The following is a 12,057-nucleotide window of genomic DNA, read 5'->3' as shown; positions in this document are numbered from 1 at the left end:
AAGTACCTATCAGAATAACAGCACCTATTGAAGTTCCCCCACACCTAAGAAAACATGGACAGTAAGGGATCCATTAAGAAAGCCATATTTACATTCAAGACAAAATGACGGTTGTCAGAATGGAGTACCCGAGGAAACCAAGAAGATAATGAAGGAAGATGAATGGTGATGTCATGACATATCGTAATGACGCACATTTAGAAGATATAATAAACTGAAAATGCTGACAAGAGACAAAGGGACCATGGATGAATGACATTTTTGAGCCCGCGATGAAGAAATTGATGTTAAAATGAAGAAAGTCATGCCACATACATGATAAAGATATTCAGTCAGTTTAAAGGTGTACAGATGCAAATAACCTCAAGAAGCAAAGAAATTGTGAAGTTTGCTCATGCTTAATAGTGAATAGAATGCGGCAAGTGCCAACATCTACAAGTATATACCTCAAAAGCACTTTATGTATAAATATAATTCCACTACGCAAATGAACAGAATTGAACAAAAGCTTACTAAAGGCCTCAAAAGGAGTGTGTCGCAGTACGAAAATCAAGAATCAAGGCAGCACGAACCCCATCTGAGGATGATCAGGCCAAGAAGCTGAGGTTTTATCTGGCTGGAAAAGTCTGACATTGGATACAATTAAGGAGGAAAGAATAGAAGATCCTGTTCAGAAAGGTCAAGATAAGCCACAGATGTCAGAGGACTGGTAGAATTAAATCAAATATACAAAAGACACAGAGAAAAAGCCAATTTCATGGTGTCCAGTCATGTGAAAAGGCAGCTGTAAGAGTGAGACTTTCACACCTACGCATGGATCTCTGCCATGCCCATACTCCTTGAAAATTCTGAAGACCATAGAGCAGACTGAAGGCCAAACTACAAAGCCATAATTGACACATGGCTACTGAAGTGATGATTGAATGTAACATAATTGGTGCGGAGCTGGGGTGAAGTCGAGCTCCTCTGCACCTGGATGTTCTTTCTGCATGCTGCAAGACGTAGAGGGAAAATAATGAGTGGGGTTGATGCCTACCCAATCATAGTGGACCATGTAATCTAGAGTCCTATAGGGATTAGAGCCAATAGGACATCATACTTTTAGTGACGTTCATAGTGGCCATTTTGAAGGGAGAGCTTAGTTGCCCCACCTGACAATGATTATCCAATCCCCTCTCCCCGTTACCACATACAGATATAGTACCTATGTTAAAGTTACCTTCCTGTAACCAATCACGTTGCATGTTAGGTTTTTACAAGTTGCCACATAGAATGATGTCAGCAATGAAGAATTATTGCTATAAATACTGCGTTTTTTCTAAAAGTGAAGAGAGCGAGAAGATCGAGCGGTTGCTGATGTTCGTTGTACTCCCCGTTTTATGAACTTGTCATTAAACGGATTCCCTTTGCCAAACTATTGAGTTGTCATAGATATTTGATGCATGAGTATGAATCTGCATCCCCATTTATCTCGAGGGTACTGCTACTCATCTTAAAGGGCTGTTTGGAGATCATCCAGTTAACTGGGATACAAGAAATACCTTTGCTTGATTCCATTATAACCAGTATTCAAGCAGGACATGCCACCACCCTTGCAGCCTGATCTAAAATGAAAAAGTTTGTGGACAGGAACCAAACACCAGAATCAACTCTCCATAAGGGAGACAAGGTTTGGCTCTCATCCAAGTACCTGCCTAAATGTCTGAGCCCCCTAAACCTGTCCCCAAGCTATTTTGGTCCATTTGATGTGGAGTAAAAGATTGGTAAGGTAGCATATCATTTAAAATTACCCCCTTCGTGGACACAGATCCATCCAGTTTTTCACGACTCACAATTGAAGATACACCTCTCAGACGGTTTAACATATAAACCTTTCTACCTTCAACTCCAGTAGATACAGGTCAAGCTCCAGAAAATGCTGCCATTTGTGACATTCGATACTTTCAGGGAGGGCTGTAATATCTCATTGATTGGAAGGGCTATACTCCTCCAGACCTTTCCTGGGAACCGGCTTCCGACATACATGCACCCTTGTGCCCTGTGGCCGTGACAGACTGTCAGGAAATTTAACCCTTCCTTGTGGTCGTTCTAGAAACGCTGGAAGAGGCAAAAAGTATATGAAACTCTATTCCTCCCAAGACAGCAGTATTGTACTCCATGGCTTCTTTCTACTAGCAACGGTCTGTTCCTGCCTCCAGATGGCGTATAAGTGAGCGACACGGGAGAGGGCAGTCTTCGTTCACAAGCAACGACAGCACAGTAAGCAGATGCGCCACTTCTTTCTTGAATGCTGAGACGCTGTTTAATCCTGTCTTTCCCTTCCTTTTTCTTTTCAAGTCTTTTCCTAGTCCTTCCCTGGATCTCTCTGGATTCCTTACAGCTCTCATTCCCTCTTTCCACTTTGTCCTTTATCTCCAAAGCATCCGAGTCCCTGGACCTTTGCATCGGTCGACTCCTTGAGTCTTCTGCATTGACCGGCTGCGCATTCACAGTGTTACTGTTATCTGGTCTCTTAGTTCGGCTCGTGCTATTACGAACCTATGTTCTCCATACTTATTGCTTCTATAAACACTTAGCTTCGCTGCCTACCGATACAGTGATCTCCGAAGTTGGGAACCGTACGTCCTGGAGGCCGACATCTGGATCTCTGCATTGAACTTGACCCACCATCACGAGGCGCATCCATCCAATCTTGACTGCAACGGAATTCCAAACAGGGTTTTTTCTACCCAGAAGAGGTTTTTTCCCTGACTTGTGTCCCGGGATTCCCTCTTGGCTCTATTGCTTTCAGCGCCTCAAGTGGTTTTCCAGGCAGCTTGTATTTCCTTCAAAGGTCAGTGAAGATTCCAATTCTAATAACGTGTTGGGTTCACCCTTCCTTTGGTTTCCTGGGAAATCCTAGTTTTTAGATTCATGGTGTGCATCAATCCTCTCTGACGACGAGTGTGTTTCCTAGCAAAGTTTCTAACGGTGACCTGAGCTTCAAATTTCTTCGGGTGGGCCAAAACGTCAATTCTTGGTTGGAGGGTGTGGGTGTTCCAGGTGGCGCTTGCATGCAGCAATTGTGAGCAGGGACTTTCATTGACTCCTCCTTATTCAGATTCTGCTGCTTCTTCCGGCCTGATCTCGGTTGCTGTTGGTAAATTGAGAGATAGCATTAAGTATTAATGAGTCTGAGGACCTGTCTTTGTGTGAAGTATCTCACAACCATTGCTACCTCGGGCGATGTTGGTAGGCGTTGCGAAGGTCTGTGATTTGTTGGACATTGCTTCGTATAGTAATGTGATTGGCTATTTCCCTTGTCATTGTCAATAATGTCATCACGCAGTACTGATGAAGAATACATTATCCTGATAATCTGATATGCACGTGCATATGTGTACATTGTTGAGCATTTATGGACATGAAGAACATGGGGTATTCAAAAGCGTCCACTTATGCAGGAAAGAGAGAAAGGGACAGGCTCCTCTGTGTTGTCAACATTTAGGCATCTATATGATTTATAGGACAGGAGTAAACAGGCCCTTTTGTGCTATTATGTTTTTGTAAAATCCTGACGTGTTTGAAATGGTTCACAATATGAATCAATGGACGTCACATAGAGCAGCAGCCAGTAGCATGGTGGCATGAGTAATGCCTGCAAGAAGAACTCAAAAAGTGCTTCCTGCTGAAATAGGGAAACTGTGCAAAGATGGCTCTAAGATGAAACCAAAAGGAACAATATTGTTTATTTGTGTTGCTGCCAGTGGGTAATTGTTTCCCGCGAGAGAAGAGCTGTTCGTAAAAAAAAAAGTCAGATAATAGATAGGTTTATGACCTACATTGGAAATTTGAGGGCAGTGGGTATAGAAACTGTGATTCCCTATTATTAGGAGATTTTCTCCTGAGACCACACATCTCCCATCAATCTCTCCTGAAGGGTAATTTCGAAGCCCTCCCCCAGGTGTGTGTTTCCTGCACTCGGGAGGAGTTGATGGCGAGAGGATGAATGGAGTTTTCTACTTTGGAAGCGAAAGCAACCACCGAATCAATTACACGTGCGCCCGCGTGGGTCATGAGTACACTCTGTACACAGCATTCTTTGCAGGCAGAAGGAGGTCACGGGCTTCGGCGGGGTGCTGCAGAGGCTCGTGGCATCAGCAGAGTGGCGGATTGCTTTGTTCTGCCCCGCGCTGTAATAGAAAGGATGGAGAAAGGCAGGTGAGAAGGGTTGCTGACCCACGACAGCAATTCTCCCCGAATTAATCTATTCCAGTCTGCATGGGCGCTGGGCTTATTCTAGCTCATTCTGGGAAGGATTCTCTGCGGATGTTATCTAGCGCTACAGTGGCATGAAAAAAGGGCCGCATATTTCCCAAGCGAACGGCCTGATTCACAGAATCGTTTTATAATAGTGACGATTCCCAAAACGTTCGATCACCTGCATTAGGTGGGTAGCAAAACACTAAATCATTGGCATTCTGAAGATATGGATGCATTGCTTCAGCTTTGTGGTTTTCCTTCTGATATGTGCAGGATGCAGGATCGGCCTAGCCATTTAAACGGGAGCAGATGCGGGTGCTGGTACGTGCACGAGGAAATGATTAGCAGAAAGGAATCATTGTCAACTGGGCTCTGTCCAGGCAAATTGGCATCATACAAATACTGCATTGGTGACTTCATTTTGGACAGCATATTAAAGAGAAAGCGGTATTCTAGAACATTTCTATTGTATGCCTTGTACACCTTCTGTGTGCTAGCACTCAGAGGGTCCTAAAAATAATTGCTACTGGTAGGGTTTGGTCTTGCTTAGTGCTTTCAGAGTCAAGCGGTGCATTCACAGGTCATTTTCAACATAAGTAAAAGAAGAGCCAATCCAAGGCAGACCTGTTCTCTCCTTGCGTCTCAGGTACGCCTCGGAGGAACCTGTCAGACCAAAATCAAGTTCTGAAAATGTTTAATGGTTCAGGCACAGTGATTTGTCTTGTTCATAATTAAATAATATAAATGAGCAGGCATGATCTGAGTTTGGGATCAGTCTTTCTAGGCAGAGGATGAGGCAGGCCAGGCTCCAGGAATTTCCATCTCGGTGGGCCCTGTTTGTGATCAGGGGGTCCCAATTTCCATTGGATGTGGGTGTAGGAGCACCCTAAACACAATGAGACAGATTTCCCAGATCCACGATCCAGCAAAAAATGTCTTCCGGGATCCAGAACAATCGATTTGCACCCTTCAATTGGTTTAGTCTATTGGACTGCCTTAAGCAGCCTTGGTTCAAACCCAGTTTGTTCGGACCAGTGGCGAGACACATACCCCGTAGACTAGTTGAATGTCTGATCAGAATTCTTGTTAGGATTGCACTCAGTGGCAGAATTAAGGCAAAGGGATTCATGGGCAACACAGAGAGAGCGCCCTGGGTAGGCTGGATATGGGGGTAGAGCTTAGGGTGGGAGAATTTAATGGCTGTTAATAGTGCAACAAATCTTCCATGCTTTTAAAGGGTTTTGCTGACAAAGTGATTTCCCCAGGATTCCTCAATTTGTTCAAGTACTCACTGCCTCCACCCATGCATCCCTTTCAAAATTAAATGCTCTCCAGACCCTTTACAAAGTGCTCTGCTCGTCTCTTGCATCCAATGATTTGTTCCATTCCATAAACTCCCACACTACTTTGACTTTCCATTCACTACTAACTTACGCCTCTCCTGTTATGACAAGACATGCAACTTAAGTGACTGACCTGTCAGAGGCAGCAACGCTGAGCATAATTTGAGGAATTGCTCTGAGATCCCTATCTCCCCAAATGTGAGAAGCAGGGCGACAAGGATTCCAGGGAAACCCTCTGGGAAGAAATCCCTGTCTTTCCGGAAGATTGACAGTGGTAGCTGGCCGACTCAGATGTGATGTTGTTCTCTGTTCATCTGTCGGATAGGATCTTGTTAGCAGCTTCAGTAAGTGTAAGTGTCTGAGGCTCCATGCAGACACGCTCTAGCAACGAGAAGGCAAAGAGAATGAAAGTGAGGTAAGACTGAGAGAGAGAGCCTCGGGAGGTTGGCAGGGGCCCGTGAAGTATGCAGTGAGAATAGAAGGCAAGCCTACCTGTGTCGGGCACAGACAGAAAGTCAGAAGCTGGAGCTTGGGATCGTGAAGGGGTGTTTCATTCTTCTCAGAGATGCGGGGACAAGGTCTTGAAGGAAAATGCAGAGCAATGTATTGGAAAAACAATGAGGAGATACATAAATAAGAACTCAGGAATGATAGAGACAAGTGACATCCAAGATGTAGCGAACCGAAAAGCATCTTGACATGAAAGTAGTAACGCAGCTACTGCTGCGTTGGATAACTTGTAGCCTTTCACCATTCCGTACCAATGCCGATGGAAGAGGGTTTATGATGAGTTATGCTGTCCCTGCTGCAGCTGGACCAGTACTTCGTGCCAGAGATTCCATGTTGAATGAGGAGGTATAGGTGATGTAATGCATCTGGTGCCATCTATACCATACAGAATGTTGCTGCAACCAGGATGCAACAGTATGCCCCGAGCCAAACCCAGTTTGTCCAGGTGAAGGTGATAAAATCGTCGCACCAATCAGGGTGCATGTTCCGCAGAAGCAGGTTCCCAGGTACGATCTGCAGGAGAATACACTTTTCAGTGAATCAGGTACTGAAGACGGCCCCGGAAATACCGGGAATCACAAACCGGTAACCTTGAATTCCGGTCCAGTCAACGTGTCCACCGGCAGAGGACATGGCATAGCATCCCTCCGGAATCTGTCAGGGACATCAGGTTTAAGCTGCGAGACATGGAAAAACTGGATGAAGCATAGATCACAAAGACGCAGAAGAAAGGCAGCAGTACCTCTAAGGGCCAGAATCTCGAATTCCCCAAAGAACTTGGGAGACAACTTAGAGGAGACCAGATGTTGAGCGAGGAGGCAAGAAGCCAGCCATACCTTGTCCCTGGGCCCCCACACCATGCAGGAGCTCGGCGACAGTCACCAGTTTGGTTACCATGGTCAAGAACTGCTCGTAATGCGGTACATTGAGGTACTCTATCTGAGAGGATTATGTCTGGCAAACCGTATCTTGAAGAGATGGTACTATTGAACATCTGTGCCACTTGAGTAGTGGTAGGAACAGCGGGTAAAGCAAGGAAATGGGCCATTTTACTGACTAGTTGAGATTTACTATAAACCAGTATGTCCTTTTGCAGGAGGTAGATCGACTATAAAATTGGTGGAAATCTTTAGCCACGGTTTAGTAGGCACAGTAGATAGCACTAGATGTCCAAAAGGAGGCCTTCTCTGAACTTTGGATTGCAAGCAAGCCACACAGGAGGCGTCATAATCCTGTACATCCTTGCCATGTCAGGCCATCAGAAATGTCAATGGCTAAGATCCAAGGTATTGGTGATGCCTCTGTGCCCTACCTCCAATGAATCATGACACAAATGAAGGATCTCTTTGCGTAATTAATCGGAAGGAATCAAAACTTGCCCATCATGGAAGTAGCAGTCACTGTCATGGAACAAATCATGCGCTGCAGCCATCTCCCTACAATACGATTCAAGCTACCTAGTGTCGAGTTTCAGTGTCCGAAGAGAGTTCAAAATAGCACAGATCGAAACACCCTAGGGAAACATACACTCTGACAAGAAACATCTGTCTCTTACGGGAAAAAGCATCAGCCATGTAATTTCATCTCTACGGAATGATGCTAAACATGACATTATAAGGTTAAAAGAAATAAGGCCAACTAGCATGCCTACTGTTTTGCATTTCTGCATACTGAAGGCTTTTCAAATTTTGATGGTCAGTTCTGATCTCTACTGGATATTTAGCCCCTACAAGCAGATGTTGCATTCCTGAAATGCACGTTTAATTGCCAGTAACTCCTTTTCCAATACAGTGTAGTTTTGCTCTGACAGGAGGAGGGTTTTAGACAGGTAAGCCACAGGGTATTCAATTCCAGTTTCATCGGATTGCTTGAGTACCACACCAAGGGAGATAGAGGATGCATAAGACACCCCAATAAAGCATCTACTCTGGTCTGGGGTGCCAAATATTGGGGCTGAAGCAAATACCGCATTTAGCCAATCAAAGGCTTTGTTTGTGGCAAGAGTCTAATGATATTGGAACCCTTTTTGGAGCAAACCAATCAATGGTGAGATGATTTAGGAAAATGAGACATGAATCTCTGGTAGAAATTTGTAAATCCCAGAAGGCGTTGAAGTTCTTTGACAGATTTAGGTGATGCCAATCCAATACAGCCGTCTCCTTCCTCGGATCCATAGCAGTGTCATTAGCTGACAACACATAGCACAGATAAGTGACTTCAGTCCGATGGAACTCACATTTTCCGAGTTTGCAATAAAGATGGTTTTTCGGATGCCGTTGCAGAACTGTTTTAACATGTAAGACATTATCTGTATGATTACGAGAATAGACCAAAATGTCATCCAGATACACTATGACTGTATGTAATAAAGGGTCTGCAAACACGCAGTCCATGAAACGATGGAAGATGGCGGGAGCGTTTGAGAGTCCAAAGGGCATTACTCTATACTCATAGTGACCAAATGGTGTCCTAAATGCTGTTTTCCATTTGTCTCCAGAGCAAACACCAATGAGATGATAGGCACCCCAAAGATCGACTTTGGTGTAGATTGTTGCCCCTTTCACTGCATCAACTATATCCAGATTCAGTGGCATCGGATAACGATCAGGAATGGTTATTTTGTTTAATCCCATTAAGTCGATGCATGGACTCAATTTATCAGTGTCCTTCCTGGGGATAGAAAATTAAGAAGCTCCTGCCAGTGACTGAGACTCAGTGATCAATACATTTTTCAGGTTTCTATCGAGGTATTCCTTTAGAACCTCTTTTTCCCTTTCAGACAGGATATACATCTGTTCGAAGGGCAGGGTTGGTCAGGAACAAGGGTTATGACACAACAATCAATTCCATGGAGAGGGAGTTTGTTGTATTGTGCTTCTGAGGAGAGGTCCTGATAGTCCGGATATGGTTTGGCGATGGACTGAATATTATCGACCATAGTGGTAGCAGTTTTGAGGGTCTCTGAAGAAGAGGAGCAAATACCCACCAAACCTTCAGATAAACAACGGGAGATAGCATATTCTGAGCTTAGAAATAAAGAGCCAGCTCGCCAATTGATGTACGGATTGTGGTAACACAGCCAGGTTAACCCTAATATCATGGGGTAATAAGCGGCTTCGATGATATCAGAGGAGAACTGTTCCTGATAGGAGAATATGTGCATGGAGATTGGGATGGTTTGTTCACTAATAGGCCCCAAGATCAAGGGGGTACCATCAATGCCTTTGACCAGGATCTGGATCTCCTTTGATGTTCTGGGAATTTTGTGTAGATTCACCCATTGGTCATCAATGAATAGGCCTGCTGCCCCTCAATCGATAAATGCAGGGACATTGTGGATCTCCTTATCACAGAAGGACAAACGTGCTCTAATGACTACCATAGAGTTATGGGAATTTGATGGGATTGGTGACCCCTCCATCTAATTGGGGGGACCTAAATATCCCTCCTGAATCATCGTTCCCTCTATGACTCGTAGTTGGCATTTCTAGAACACCTAGGTGGAGCTATCGGACATTCTCTAATCAAATAAGATTTTTATCCACAATACATATACAAGCCCTGGGACCTCCATCTATTGCGTTCCTCTGGAATTAGCAGGCACCAGGCTACTCCTAATTGCAAGGGCTTCTCTGAGTCTTGCTTGAACAATGGAGGTTGAGAGGTTTCAGTCATCTGTCTAACGGGTTTACCCTTCAAGCGCTCTGAATGACGTTCCTGCAAGCGGAAATCCATTTGCAAGGTAAGGGTAACCATTTCAGTGAGATTTGCGGCTCTGTGTACCCAAGAGACCTCATCATTAAGATCTTCAATGAGTCCCCTTCTAAATGTTCTAATCAAAGTGTCATCGGGCCATACCGTGTCAGCCGCCATTTGTTTGAATAGAGTGATATATGCAAGTAAATCATCCATGGAACCCTGTTTCAAATCTAATAACTCTTCCTGAATGGAAAATGTGATTTCCTGCCAATGTAAACATGGCCCTGAGGCTATTTGAGAAATTTGGGAAAGCAGGATAAGAATTCAAGATGGGATTGTCAGTAGTTACTAGCAGCATGGCCCACGCCAAAGCAGCTCCTGCAAGGTCTTGGCGGAAGCGAAATAAGGTGCTTTAAATGCCAACTGAACCGTACATTAATCCAAAAAGTCCTTTAACCTATGCAGGTGTCTGTCATATTTACCCCCTGGTATAGGGCCTAAAGGTAACTCTCCTGCCCCTGGAGTGTGTGCTACCTGTTGTCTAAGTAACACATTTTCTTGTTTAAGGGTCTGCATTTCTAGTGTTAGGTTTTGCACCACTACCACCAGTTGCTGCATTTGTTGGTCCATATTGATTGAGTCAAGACTATTTCGGCCTCTGTTGGGGTGGTCTGTAAAGGTGCCAGTGATGAAGCAGGGTTCATGTTGCATGTGCCATATTTGTGACTCGGGGTGCAGTGAAATCAGCACGATATTACAGTTTCATATGTATCCAGTATAGTTAAATGTAAATGGGATATGTTACTTTATTGTTATTGTGTGCTGAAGTTGATACATATTGGATTTGTAAGCGTGTATAAAGGTAAAATACTAAAAGAGAAAAAATCAAATATAAAAGATGATCCAGACAAGATATGCAATGAAGTGCCTAGAGGCTGGGTGGCGAGGTGTTATTAAATTGCACATGCAAGGGAACGGGACTGATCATGGCACACTGTAAAGGTGAGACAATATTTATTAAACATGCATGCGCACTGAGATACATATGATATGATATGATATGATATATGATATGATATGATATGATATGGCATTTATAACGCGCCTATACACAAGGGAGTTTATAGTTTCACATGAAAGAGGCTTTTTTATAAATGTATTTAAACTTGGCAGTTAGGGTTTTATTAGATAAAGTGTAAGTGATTTTGGAGAAACTGTTTTTTTAGAGTTTCAGAGGCCAGAGAAAGGGTAAATCAGTAACCACGACATTAGAAGATAGTCAGGCGCTGAACTGGACACAATGTTTATGGCTTAGTAGTTTCCACAGAAAGCAGATGTAATCTCTTTTAAGTGCATGGGAACTTGCAGAGGGACCTGGCCATTTGTTTTGACCAGCAATAAATATAGGTGAAGTGATGCTCAAGTCCAAAGTAACCGATACTCAATTGTTTTCTCAGGCTGTGGCCGAAGGCTGTGTGTGCTGAAATGGTAGTCATCCAGATTAGAATGTTCCCGGACACCAGTAAAGTAGAGGTAGATAAAATAGTTATCGCCAGTTCAAAGGGAACTTGTTTATCCTGCTTTCCTCTTGTCAATTAAAGTTCCATGCAAATCATGTGCAATTACATTTAGGGTTAAGAGGTTTCAGACCAGCAGGGACTTGTAATGAATTATGTTTATATGTGAACGTGTAACCCTGCAATGTTCACATGACCTACCATGGACAAATCCCAAAAAGGTATGTGCTATGAATATGATCTGAAGATGGCAGTCAAGATAATGATGGTCAATGAGAATGGAAGAATTGGAGAAAGCTGGGGTTTCTTTTCATATGTTTTGTCCAATAACATGTGGTGGGTGGATTGTAATAAAATATATCAGAGTGTTTTAACTGTTGCAAAAGTGTATATCATGTCTCAACTTATGTGGATCGTCGAGACTTGGGTTAGTTTGACTCGACAGGGTTATCTAACTCCTCTTTGGACGATTGTACAATAAACTTGCTTTATGTACAAAAGTGTTATCATGAACCATTGAACCCCTAGGAAGGCATGATATTGGTTGTCATCGATCTTCTAACTAAAATGGCACATATCATTGCTCTAAAAGAGTTACCAAGAATGGGGATACTGGAACAGACATTTCTACCAAATATCGTCAAGCTCAATTGTTTTCCATCAGTGGTCATATCTGACTGAGGAGGTCAATGTGTTAGTAAGTTCTGGAGGAGCTGTTGTACCAAAGCCCAGATTGAGGTCTGCTT

This window comes from Ambystoma mexicanum, chromosome 6p (genome assembly GCF_040938575.1).
Source record: "Ambystoma mexicanum isolate Mex_15411 chromosome 6p, UKY_AmexF1_1, whole genome shotgun sequence".
In the NCBI taxonomy this organism is placed as follows: domain Eukaryota; kingdom Metazoa; phylum Chordata; class Amphibia; order Caudata; family Ambystomatidae; genus Ambystoma; species Ambystoma mexicanum.
The sequence above is the reverse complement of the archived record's forward strand: the minus strand, read 5'-3'. Positions refer to the sequence as shown.